At 40.7% G+C, this 14,344-nt stretch overlaps 1 protein-coding gene across 1 annotated transcript in view; it reads right to left on the bottom strand.

Moving 5' to 3' along the window:
• The window catches only part of LOC138323111 (extracellular matrix organizing protein FRAS1-like), a 113,753-nt gene that overhangs the window by 66,928 nt on the left and 32,481 nt on the right, over positions 1–14,344 (bottom strand). The window lies entirely within an intron of this gene.

Genomic DNA, 14,344 nt, shown 5'->3' with positions numbered 1-14,344 from the left:
TTTTCCTATAAAAACTAAAGTAAACTTGACCCCTCCCCAGGGGGTAAAGTGAGACCCCAAGGTCATATAATTCACAATTTTTATAAAAAACGATTGGTTCCTGTCAAGTATCAACAAAAACATAATAACGACAGAAAAAAAAAAAATCATGATTATGAACAAAAAAAACCACAGTGTATTATGGGTAACAATTCCATTTGAAAATTTCAAGTTAAACAAAAGTCATGAAAACAAAAAGCCTATTAAACCACAGGTAACCCGCCCCCTGCCCCCAGGGGGTCAAGTGATAAACAAAATCATGATTATGACAATTTAAAAAAAAAACCACAGGTAACAATAGCTAACCAAGTTTTCAGTATAAATGAAATTTCATGATTATTAAAACCATGCTCCAAAAATTTTTCCCAAAATAAATATGGTAAACTTTTGAAAAGTTTTAGAAAAAACACAGGTTAACCACAATTTTTGTGGCCCCCGCCCCACTGCCCCCAGGGGGTTATGGTGACCCATTTCCATTAATATTTGAAGAAGATTTTTTAACGTTTTAGAATTAAAATCAGGATGCCCCTAATAGGTTTCATAGAAAATTTGTTCTCAAATGCAATGGCCATCTCATATAACCAAGTTTGACTCATTTTTTACAATAAAAAATGAGCAAAAAATTCAAAATTTTTTTATAATCCCTACATATAGTAAACTTGAACCCCCTCCCCAGGGGGAAACTTGAGACCCCAGGGTCATATAGTTCACAATTTTTGTAAAGGACCTTAAGATTTCTAATTACTTGAAAATGTATTTGCAACCTACCAATTCAAATCAAAACTTCAGAAGAAGATGTCCGTTTACATGAAGTTTTACCAATTTTGACCCCTTTTGGCCCCGCCCCTACAGGCCCCATGGTTCAGACATAATAATTCTACAATTTTGAACATCTTATACTAAAAAGGTTTGTACAAAATTTGAACTGAAATTCCTCAAAGTTTTTGAAAGCGAATCAAACAAAATGAAGTGGAAAAATTGTTTCGTCTACATACGATTTTAGTAAACAACTTAAATTAATCCGGACAAAACGCAGGGGGAAACGGAGACAACAGGGTCATATAATTCACAATAGCTTTTGTAAAGGACCTTCGTCTTTCTATGACCATCAATATTGAGGTTTTAAAACACACAGTAAGAAGAAGATTTTTGAATGTGGTTGTGTCAAGTATAAACAAATACCCCTTACAGACGCCCCTCCCAGGGCCCCATGGGGGCCTGTACATCTAAGTGTCCTGGTTTATACCAAGTAATATAATTCACAAAATAATGAAACAAATTATGATTGTCTAAAACAAGGGCCCCCGTGCAACAAGTAGTGGTCAAATTTATACAATTGATGTTTTTTAGACCTATAGCCAAGTATTTGCTTCGAAAATGTTTTTAGGGGACTTAAAAAAATCATTTTGACCCTGTTTGGTCCCTGAATCTGGGTCCCCCAGAAGGGGTCATCGAGGACAAAAAGGCGATTAAAATGGTCACTTCTTTTTACAAGGTGAATTCTAAAAATTGATTTATTTCCTACAATCTGGGCAAATAATGTTCACCATAAATGTTTGCTCTCTCTAAGTAAACTTGACCCCTGCCCCAGGGGGTAAAGTGAGACCCCAAGGTCATATAATTCACAATTTTTTCTTAAAAATCTTAAGATGTTTCCATCTATAATTATTTGATTATACCATATCCAAAAAGATTTTTGAAGGGTTTTACCCTATTTGACCCCTTTTTTGGGGCCCAGGTCACCCCCCTACCTGCCCCCAGGGGGTCATAGTACCAATGTGGATATGATACAGGTCACCTTGCTATCTTCTAAGGAATTTAACCAAGATTTGACTCTTGTTTCCCCTATGAAAATTGAGCCAAAAATTAATAAATGTTCTTTTTCCCCCAAGGATGTATGGCCAAATTTAGTTACACATACAGACCCCCTCCCCTAGTAGGGATTTAAAGGATTTACCTCTAGGGTCATATAATTTTACCCTCCTGCCCCCCGGGACCAGAGCCAAAGATAAACAATCTTTTTAGACCTTTTATCTATAAAGTGGCCAAATTTGGTTCATACCATTTGCAGTGACTCTTTACAAGTAGCGATTTAAAGTTTTACCCTATTTACCCTATTGGGCCCCGCCCCTCCTTATACATGCCCCCCTGGGGGTGTCTTATACAGACAAAATTTATACAAGTTCTGTTGCTATCCCCAAGCTGATGTTTGTGGCCAAGTTTGGACACATTTCCATTCAAAATCTCTATGCAATACAAGTAGCGATTCAAAAATGTGTTTCTTCTATTTCCCCTATGGGCCCCTGACCCTCCTGCCCCAGGGGATACTAGCTGAGACAAAATTTATACAAGTCTGTTCCCCTTCCCCAAATTTTTGTAAAGGACCACCTTTCTCCAATCCATTTTATGACAAAAGCGATTTGATTTCTCCATTTATAACTTTTCCCCTTTTTGAAGTTTTATATTTGACCCCTTTTGACCCCGCCCCTAAGGCCCCTGGGGTCAGTCAAAATAGAAAATTTGCTGTTAATAGGATTAAATGGTCCACCTTACCCCCAATTTGACTGTTCCTGTTACAAATGACCAAAAATGTTTATACAAAATGTGTTTTCAATAAAACTATGAGATTTAAACTATAACCCCCTTGGGCCCCGAATACAAGGACCCCTTGCATATAATTCACAATTTTTATACAAGGACCTGTAAGACCTTCCCCCTATCTATGAAGGGAATTTGCTGATTTATACAATCCATGACCAGAACTCTAGACAAGTACATTTTTGTGACTTTTACCTCAATTTTCCCCTATTGGGCCCCGCCCCCCTGCCCCCCTGGGGGGTCAGGGACCATATAATTTATACAATTTTGTTCCCCTTCCCCCAAGGATGTTTGTACAAAATTTGGTTGAAATTGCATTCAGCAACTTTTGGAGAAGTAGTCGATTTAAATGTAAATTGTTTACTCTATATAAGGGACCACGACGGAAGACTGTGTCTTATACAACGAACCACACTTGCAAAATGTCTTATACAAGGGACCACCTTCTGTGTCCCTTACGAAGGGACCAAAGGCTGTGTCTTATAAAGGGTCACTTGCAGAATACATACAAGGGACCACACCTTGTTTCCACTTACAAGGGACCACCTTGCTGTGTCTTATACAAGGGACCACCTTGCTGTCTCTTATACAAGGGACCACCTTGCTGTGTCTTATACAATGAACCACCTTGCTGTCTCTTATACAATGGACCATCTTGCTGTGTCTTATACAAGGGACCACCTTGCTGTCTCTAATACAAGGGTCCACCTTGCTGTCTCTAATACAATTGGCCACTTTGCTGTCTCTTATACAAGGGACCACCTTGCTGTCTCTTATACAATGGATCCCCTTGCTGTGTCTTATACAAGGGACCACCTTGCTGTCTCTAATACAAGGGTCCACCTTGCTGTGTCTCTAATACAATTGGCCACTTTGCTGTCTCTTATACAACGGACCACCTTGCTGTGTCTTATACAAGGGACCACCTTGCTGTCTCTTTTACAATGGATCCCCTTGCTGTGTCTTATACAAGGGACCACCTTGCTGTCTCTAATACAAGGGTCCACCTTGCTGTCTCTAATACAACCACTTTGCTGTCTCTTATACAATGGACCACCTTGCTGTCTCTTATACAATGGACCACCTTGCTGTGTCTTAAACAAGGGACCACCCTTGCTGTGTCTTATACAAGGGACCACCTTGCTGTGTCTTATACAAGGGACCACCTTGCTGTCTCTTATACAAGGGACCACCTTGCTGTGTCTTATACAAGGGACCACCTTGCTGTTCTTATACAAGGGAACCACCTTGCTGTCTCTTATACAAGGGACCACCTTGCTATGTCTTATACAAGGGACCACCTTGCTGTGTCTTATACAAGGGACCACCTTGCTGTGTCTTATACAAGGGACCACCTTGCTGTGTCTTATACAGGACCACCTTGCTTGTCTTATACAATAGGACCACCTTGCTGTGTCTTATACAAGGGACCACCTTGCTGTCCTCTTATACAAGGACCACCTTGCTGTGTCTTATACAAGGGACCACCTTGCTGTGTCTTATACAATGGGACCACCTTGCTGTGTCTTATACAAGGGACCACCTTGCTGTGTCTTATACAAGGACACCTTGCTGTGTCTTATACAAGGGACCACCTTGCTGTGTCTTATACAAGGGACCACCTTGCTGTGTCTTATACAAGGGACCACCTTGCTGTGTTCTTATACAAGGGACCACCTTGCTGTGTCTTATACAAGGGACCACCTTGCTGTGTCTTATACAAGGGACCACCTTGCTGTGTCTTATACAAGGGACCACCTTGCTGTGTCTTATACAAGGGACCACCTTGCTGTGTCTTATACAAGGGACCACCTTGCTGTGTCTTATACAAGGGACCACCTTGCTGTGTCTTATACAAGGGACCACCTTGCTGTCTCTTATACAAGGGACCACCTTGCTGTGTCTTATACAAGGGACCACCTTGCTGTGTCTTATACAAGGGACCACCTTGCTGTCTCTTATACAAGGGACCACCTTGCTATGTCTTATACAAGGGACCACCTTGCTGTGTCTTATACAAGGGACACCTTGCTGTGCTTATACAAGGGATCACCCTGCTCTTATACAAGGGACCACCTTGCTATGCCTCTTATACAAGGGACCACCTTGCTTGTCTTATACAAGGGACCACCTTGCTATGTCTTATACAAGGGACCACCTTGCTGTGTCTTATACAAGGGACCACCTTCCTGTCTCTTATACAAGGGATCACCTTGCTATGCCTTATACAAGGGACCACCTTGCTGTGTCTTATACAAGGGACCACCTTGCTTCTCTTATACAAGGGACCACCTTGCTGTGTCTTATACAAGGGACCACCTTGCTGTCTCTCTTATACAAGGGACCACCTTGCTTCCTTTATACAAGGGACCACCTTGCTGTGTCTTATACAAGGGACACCTTGCTGTCTCTTATACAAGGGATCACCTTCCTGTCTCTTATACAAGGGATCACCTTGCTGTGTCTTATACAAGGGACCACCTTGCTGTGTCTTATACAAGGGATCACCTTGCTGTGTCTTATACAAGGGACCACCTTGCTGTGTCTTATACAAGGGACCACCTTGCTGTGTCTTATACAAGGGACCACCTTGCTGTCTCTTATACAAGGGACCACCTTGCTATGTCTTATACAAGGGACCACCTTGCTGTGTCTTATACAAGGGACCACCTTGCTGTCTCTTATACAAGGGACCACCTTGCTATGTCTTATACAAGGGACCACCTTGCTGTGTCTTATACAAGGGACCACCTTGCTGTGTCTTATACAAGGGACCACCTTGCTGTGTCTTATACAAGGGACCACCTTGCTGTGTCTCTATACAAGGGACCACCTTGCTGTCTCTTATACAAGGGACCACCTTGCTGTGTCTTATACAAGGGACCACCTTGCTTCCTCTTATACAAGGGACCACCTTGCTGTCTCTTATACAAGGGACCACCTTGCTATGTCTTATACAAGGGACCACCTTGCTGTGTCTTATACAAGGGACCACCTTGCTGTCTCTTATACAAGGGACCACCTTGCTTGCTTTATACAAGGGACCACCTTGCTGTGTCTTATACAAGGGACCACCTTGCTGTCCTTATACAAGGGACCACCTTGCTTCCTCTTATACAAGGGACCACCTTGCTATGTCTTATACAAGGGACCACCTTGCTGTGTCTTATACAAGGGACCACCTTGCTTCTCTTATACAAGGGACCACCTTGCTATGTCTTATACAAGGGACCACCTTGCTGTGTCTTATACAAGGGACCACCTTGCTGTCTCTTATACAAGGGACCACCTTGCTGTGTCTTATACAAGGGACCACCTTGCTGTCTCTTATACAAGGGACCACCTTGCTGTGTCTTATACAAGGGACCACCTTGCTGTGTCTTATACAAGGGACCACCTTGCTGTCTCTTATACAAGGGACCACCTTGCTGTGTCTTATACAAGGGACCACCTTGCTGTGTCTTATACAAGGGATCACCTTGCTGTCTCTTATACAAGGGACCACCTTGCTGTGTCTTATACAAGGGACCACCTTGCTGTGTCTTATACAAGGGATCACCTTGCTGTGTCTTATACAAGGGACCACCTTGCTGTGTCTTATACAAGGGACCACCTTGCTGTGTCTTATACAAGGGACCACCTTGCTGTGTCTTATACAAGGGACCACCTTGCTGTGTCTTATACAAGGGACCACCTTGCTGTGTCTTATACAAGGGACCACCTTGCTGTCTCTTATACAAGGGACCACCTTGCTGTGTCTTTATACAAGGGACCACCTTGCTGTGTCTCTTATACAAGGGACCACCTTGCTGTGTCTTATACAAGGGACCACCTTGCTGTCTCTTATACAAGGGACCACCTTGCTGTGTCTTATACAAGGGACCACCTTGCTGTGTCTTTATATACAAGGGACCACCTTGCTGTGTCTTATACAAGGGACCACCTTGCTGTGTCTTATACAAGGGATCACCTTGCTGTGTCTTATACAAGGGACCACCTTGCTGTGTCTTATACAAGGGACCACCTTGCTGTGTCTTATACAAGGGACCACCTTGCTGTGTCTTATACAAGGGACCACCTTGCTGTGTCTTATACAAGGGATCACCTTGCTGTGTCTTATACAAGGGACCACTGCTGTGTCTGTGTGTGTCTTATACAAGGGACCACCTTGCTGTGTCTTATACAAGGGACCACCTTGCTGTGTCTTATACAAGGGACCACCTTGCTGTGTCTTATACAAGGGACCACCTTGCTGTGTCTTATACAAGGACACCTTGCTGTGTCTTATACAAGGGATCACCTTGCTGTGTCTTATACAAGGGACCACCTTGCTGTGTCTTATACAACGGACCACCTTGCTGTGTCTTATACAAGGACCACCTTGCTGTCCTCTTATACAAGGACCACCTTGCTGTGTCTTATACATGGGACCACCTTGCTGTGTCTTATACAACGGACCACCTTGCTGTGTCTTATACAAGGGACCACCTTGCTGTCTCTTATACAATGGATCACCTTGCTGTGTCTTATACAAGGGACCACCTTGCTGTCTCTTATACAAGGGACCACCTTGCTGTGTCTTATACAAGGGACCACCTTGCTGTGTCTTATACAAGGGACCACCTTGCTGTGTCTTATACAAGGGACCACCTTGCTGTGTCTTATACAAGGGACCACCTTGCTGTGTCTTATACAAGGGACCACCTTGCTGTGTCTTATACAAGGGATCACCTTGCTGTGTCTTATACAAGGGACCACCTTGCTGTGTCTTATACAATGGACCACCTTGCTGTCTCTTATACAATGGACCACCTTGCTGTGTCTTATACAAGGGACCACCTTGCTGTGTCTTATACAAGGGATCACCTTGCCTGTCTCGTATACAATGGATCACCTTGCTGTCTCTTATACAATGGACACTTTGCTTCTCTTATACAATGGACCACCTTGCTGTCTCTTATACAATGGATCACCTTGCTGTGTCTTATACAAGGGACCACCTTGCTGTCTCTTATACAAGGGACCACCTTGCTGTGTCTTATACAAGGGACCACCTTGCTGTCTCTTATACAAGGGACCACCTTGCTGTCTCTTATACAAGGGACCACCTTGCTGTGTCTTATACAAGGGACCACCTTGCTGTGTCTTATACAATGGATCCCCTTGCTGTGTCTTATACAAGGGACCACCTTGCTGTGTCTTATACAAGGGACCACCTTGCTGTGTCTTATACAATGGACCACCTTGCTGTGTCTTATACAAGGGACCACCTTGCTGTGTCTTATACAAGGGACCACCTTGCTGTGTCTTATACAAGGGACACCTTGCTATGTCTTATACAAGGGACCACCTTGCTGTGTCTTATACAACGGACCACCTTGCTGTGTCTTATACAACGGACCACCTTGCTTCCTCTTATACAAAGGACCACCTTGCTATGTCTTATACATGGGACCACCTTGCTGTGTCTTATACAACGGACCACCTTGCTGTGTCTTATACAAGGGATCACCTTGCTGTGTCTTATACAAGGGATCACCTTGCTGTGTCTTATACAAGGGACCACCTTGCTGTGTCTTATACAAGGGACCACCTTGCTGTGTCTTATACAACGGACCACCTTGCTTCCTCTTATACAAAGGACCACCTTGCTATGTCTTATACAACAGGGACCACCTTGCTGTGTCTTATACAACGGACCACCTTGCTGTGTCTTATACAAGGGACCACCTTGCTGTGTCTTATACAAGGGATCACCTTGCTGTGTCTTATACAAGGGACCACCTTGCTGTGTCTTATACAAGGGATCACCTTGCTGTGTCTTATACAAGGGACCACCTTGCTGTGTCTTATACAAGGGATCACCTTGCTGTGTCTTATACAAGGGATCACCTTGCTGTGTCTTATACAAGGGATCACCTTGCTGTGTCTTATACAAGGGATCACCTTGCTGTGTCTTATACAATAGACCACCTTGCTGTGTCTTATACTATAGACCACCTTGCTTCCTCTTATAGAAGGGACCACCTTGTTGTGTCTTATACAATAGACCACCTTGCTGTGTCTTATACAATAGACCACCTTGCTGTGTCTTATACAAGGGACCACCTTGCTGTGTCTTATACAAGGGACCACCTTGCTGTGTCTTATACAATAGACCACCTTGCTGTGTCTTATACAATAGACCACCTTGCTGTGTCTTATACAAGGGACCACCTTGCTGTGTCTTATACAAGGGACCACCTTGCTGTGTCTTATACATGGGACCACCTTGCTGTGTCTTATACAATAGACCACCTTGCTTCCTCTGATAGATCTTGATAGAAGGGACCACCTTGCTGTGTCTTATACAATAGACCACCTTGCTTCCTCTAATACAAGAGACCACCTTGCTGTGTCTTATACAATAGACCACCTTGCTTCCTCTTATAGAAGGGACCACCTTGCTATGTCTTATACAAGAGACCACCTTGTTGTGTCTTATACAATAGACCACCTTGCTTCCTCTTATAGAAGGGACCACCTTGCTGTCTCTTATACAATAGCTCAGTGCTATAAATGGATAAAAGTATACTGACCAGATCTATATATAGTTCAAATAGAAGAGGTTTCTGGGTTTGTTTGACTTGAATGCCAAGTGAAAAGAGGTAACTAGGGTAACAGTAGGCAGTTCATAGTGTTGATATTAAAGGGGTTATCTGGGTAGCAGCATACAGACAAGTGTCGATTGTGAAGCAGCCCGGGTTACTAGGGTAGCAGCAGGCTGAGCCGATGACATCAGACACTTGACCCCAGGGAGAAGAAGTCAAGTGTTCCCAAACACACTCACAGATCCAGGTGAGCAGTCGGCCATTGTGTCGCAGGTATCATTACACGCTCGTGTTTACTCAATGTACGGAATAAAACAAAGTCAACTCTTCTCAAGTGTTCCTGTCAATAGCATCAAAGTCACCGCCCTACAGCCTCGTAGCCTCGACTGGCGACATCGTACGACTGTCTGAAGCCATGATCAGATCAAGTGCCAAGGTTTGATTGGAAAAGGTGTTGGTCCACAAACACGACACCATCATCACTTGATCGTCTTTGTGAGAGCCACATTTCAATTAAATATCTGAATATCTTGACCTTATCAAGGTCAGTTTCTTTCACACAATGTCATGTCGACTTTGTCAGGGTCAAATATTTCCTGTCAAGAGTAATGAAGACCTTGTCAATCCAGTGTACCACAGTACAGAACATTAACTGATCATAAACAATATATGACAGGAGCTTACCTAGTTATCCATAAACAATTAGCATAAAACAGATATAAATCTTAATGACCCTAATGGAATAAACTCATTCACCCCTGCACATGCATTTGAATTCTTTTTAAGTTTCAGACGGGAAAACTAACTGTGATATTTTATGACTGTATGAATTCATTCTAGATTCTAGATTAACAATTTTATGTTTTCTATGAAGCCAGAGAGCTGAAAGTGTCCAGGCTTTCTGACAGACTAACTGACACGTAGTCGGAACATTCAAAGAATGGATCAGATCTTGTTTTTATCTTGTATAATTGTTTACTTGTCAAAGTGACACTTTCGATTTCAATTTTACATTTGGCTTAATTTTAGGAAATCTGATCCTATCAGAAATCCAGCATCTTGATGTACTGTATACCCTAACTAATATCTCAGTGCTGATCCATCGTACCAATAATCAGATATCAACAGATTTTATACCTAGAATCTCCAGAAAAGACATTCTGACGGAGTTGCTCTAGTGTTGTAATTGAATTTATAGTTGTCACCCATGTGCGATATACTCGCACAAAGTTTCGATAGCCATCTTACAAATTACACAATTTTCTGATAGTTAGCCAGGGTGATCACCGATCAGGTTGCATCGGATGTGCCATACTGTCAATAGTACTGGAGATATGTGAAAGACGAGACATTTATTTTCACCCGAGTAAAGAAAACGTAAAATGGAAGGAGACGGGAATCTATAGCTTGGGGCCTTAACTTGTCATACAGCACAGACTGTTACACCTAATACCGTGGCCGATAACATCAGCACTATTTAGTACACAAAAATTTGCATAGAAAATTTCACTTAACACACATCTAATGCTATTTTGAGGAGTTTAATATGTCCATAGTATGGCCTTTCCAGATATGTTTCAACTCTGGAATCCATTACACAGTGCAGACGATGATTTCTGCAGCGTAGCCTGTAAATGGTCGCTTTATTGCAGTGAACCAACTGCAGGAGAGATTCTTACAAATACATGACATTTCCTCAACAAAGAAAATCCAATATGTGTAAGATAACATCAGACAGATAATAGGTGAGGAGATTCTAACCATGACTTGGCATTATTTACACTGCATCATGATATAGAAAATTGATCTGTTGATAGGTTAAAGTTCTCATCTAAGGATGGTCCAAATTAATGTAATCTACAATTTAAAAACAACACAAGAAATAAAACAAAGTTCCCAAAAATACAATATTGTCAAAGAAGCAATAAGTTTCATAAAGATTTATAGGGCATAAATGAAGCTAGCAAACCATGATATGATGGTTAACCCTTTGATTAAGGATATACAAAGCATACATTGTATGCACTTAAGATATTTACTTAGTAAAGTTACATGCTGTTTCAGCTGATCTGCCATCTGATATTTAAATTATTTAGCTTTCATCAAACATCATCAGCTGATATGAAGTTAAAAGACACACCACACCCCTGTTTATACTGTAAGAAGTATCTGTGTAAAGCCGAGTCCCTCAAGTCTATAGAAAACTACAGACTGTATGGAATATGGGGATTGATCTTCAGTGACGAAGGTAATAGACTGCGGATTCAACGACTTGGCTTCATAAATCGGTATTAAATGGATTTTCACCAAGTCTACATATAATCGGCCTGATCTGATCAACACGGGTTGATCTTTACAATAAAATGTATCCACTTTCTATACAATCTACTGATCTTGTCGACATCTAGATGTTAATGCGCGTAACGTCTAATTACAGACTACCTGTAGTACGCCCCCACCGTGACTTAACAATTCTCACCCTCGTCTCTCATTCTCGTTAACCTTTTCACATTTAACTAACCAACCTCAAAATGATGTTCAGTAACCTCTTAGTCGTATTTTCCCAGCCCTAAGACCCTATGTTTATACAATTACTATGCTGAAAATTTCTAATATTGATAAAAAAAGGTCAAAATCTTATCTTATAAATTGTAATTTTCTGCACTTCAAAATGAGAATATAATCTTCACTCGGCCCTTCTAAGGACAAAACAATGGTCTTTATATCCAAGTCAAGTCTTCTACTGAGTTTATACATCCTGTTGGTTATCTACTTTGTGACCACAACTACCAGGTAAGTAGTCATCACAATCAGGCAGTCTTTATTCAGAATTCAGATGTACCCAAATCATTATTTTATAATCCCGTCTTTTTAAAGTAATTCCAAAAACCATGGTCTTTATATCTAAGTCAAGTCTTATACTGAGGAAATTGGTCACTTAAGACCACAACAGAGTGGTCTTAATAATCAGGTGGTCTTTATACAGAGGTGGTCACTATATAATTCTGAAACACAAACACAAGCTCTCACAATACGAGAGACACAGTTTCTACAAGGCTGATAATTCAGCATTGCTAAATACTTCCAAATGTTCTATTGGGATATGAAAAACTTGATCTAAAACCTTTGTCAACAAGTTTACTCAGAAGATTGTAATTTCTTCCATTCATTAACCAAAAAACATGTTACATAATCACAAAGCCACCATATCTAACCAAAATAACCCTCTGTATTTACACTTCTAGAAACCAAAATTAGCATTAGGAGTCAAGGCCACTCTTCATTCACACACATTCCAACATGGCCGAATGTCATGCTTTTCCTATTTCCTAAGTACAGAGGGCGCACGCCCTGGATTTAACTCTGTAATATGTGCATACATTATCATAAATTTTTAACGAAACAGATATTTAATTAGATGTTTGCATACCTTACTTAAAACCGTGTATTCAAATGCATTTAAATTACCATTGATTAAAAATAGCTTCAGTGTTTTCATTTTAGCATATAAACGGCTTTATAATTCCATTTACTATGTAACATTTCAAATTGAGAAACCCTAAAACACATGACAACAGTATAGATACCTTCTCCCCTTGTATAACATCTTACATCCAAATTACATGATATAAATGTATAGCTATGGTTTGGTTGTACATGCAGTATTGGCCGAGATCCTTGGTATGTGATGTGTATGCATTAATTACATGTTGTGAGTACAGCATATCTAGAGAGACTATGGTGTGTTTACATTGTGTCTCGTTGTGATAGTTGTACTCTTGCCTATTTTACAGTGCTTACTAAAGGAAAGACAATGAGCAGCACATCCAACTTGATTACAACTTATATAATGAGAACTGGTAAACAGCAGTCCTCAGATTTCCTTAATGCTGGGCATTACACAGAAGCAGAAATAGCCAATGCAAAAAGCTTGAGGGATACAGACAATTTTGTATCTAGGCCTTAGGAAACCCAAATTCTTCCTCCGATAAAGTAAAGCTCAACTCAAAGCAAAATATGATGCAGTGTCAAGGAAGACATGAAGTACATACTAGCTACTAGCTATAACCTAATTATGATATTGAATTTTAATTGGTAGTGCATCTTATTGCTCAACATCATTGTCAGATTTAATACAATCAACCTATCATTCAAATTAAACAAAAGGAATCAATCAGTATCTATATCAAATGCATATAAGGTCACAATCTGGTGACATCTCGTATAATTAGTAATGATTAATTACCCACACACAAGGGATTGTGTCTTAATTGCCTTTTACATAAATAGATACAATTCATTGCAACTGGGAACAAAATATTAAAATTAAAAATATGACAAAAAGATATCAATTTATATATCATTTTTTAAATTATCTTTCATCTAAGAACTTAAATCAATTACAACAAAGCATCAGCAGCACTTAAGTAACATCATTATAAAATGGTGTCTGGTCCAGTATAGACCATATGTCCAGTTAGAGACATCGGGTCCACAGGGACCTCTAGTCACACTGACGATCATAGTGACCTATTGGACACTGGTCAGTTAATTACAGACCTTTAATGTGTAATTTGTAGTCATTACAGACTAGAACCAGCTCATCAGTGTATTTACCGTAAATATCCTACTAATGTGATCACCATTTATAGAGAAAATTGTGTACTTCAAATACATAAAAATTAAGGAATAGATGTTTATTTTGTTGAGGTTATGAGGGTATAATGATAATGGAGCACGTGTAAATTATGTAACCCCAGCGAAGCCGGGTTACATAAAATTTACATGGACTCCATTATCATTATACCCTCATAATAAACATCTATTCCTTATATTTACAGATTTTCAAGTAAATGAATATTATTAATTTCCGCGGCAGTTGCATATTTTTTATTTAAATACACATATTTTTTCTCTACCGTCATCGTCAACGAATTCGATTGAACAGCTGATTGGAATCAAGTCATTCATATGTTCCCGCCAAAAGTGGGGTCATGATCCCATCAACGCCATCAACTATTCACGTAACATGCTGTGCTAACATTATACACTGATAATGATAATACCAGAAAGCATGGTTATTGAGTCCATGTCAGTGCAAACTGTTAATATGTTTC

Source organism: Argopecten irradians, chromosome 5 (assembly GCF_041381155.1).
Source record: "Argopecten irradians isolate NY chromosome 5, Ai_NY, whole genome shotgun sequence".
NCBI classification, from domain to species: domain Eukaryota; kingdom Metazoa; phylum Mollusca; class Bivalvia; order Pectinida; family Pectinidae; genus Argopecten; species Argopecten irradians.
Note: the sequence above shows the minus strand (reverse complement) of the source record. Positions and strands in the feature narration are given on the sequence as shown.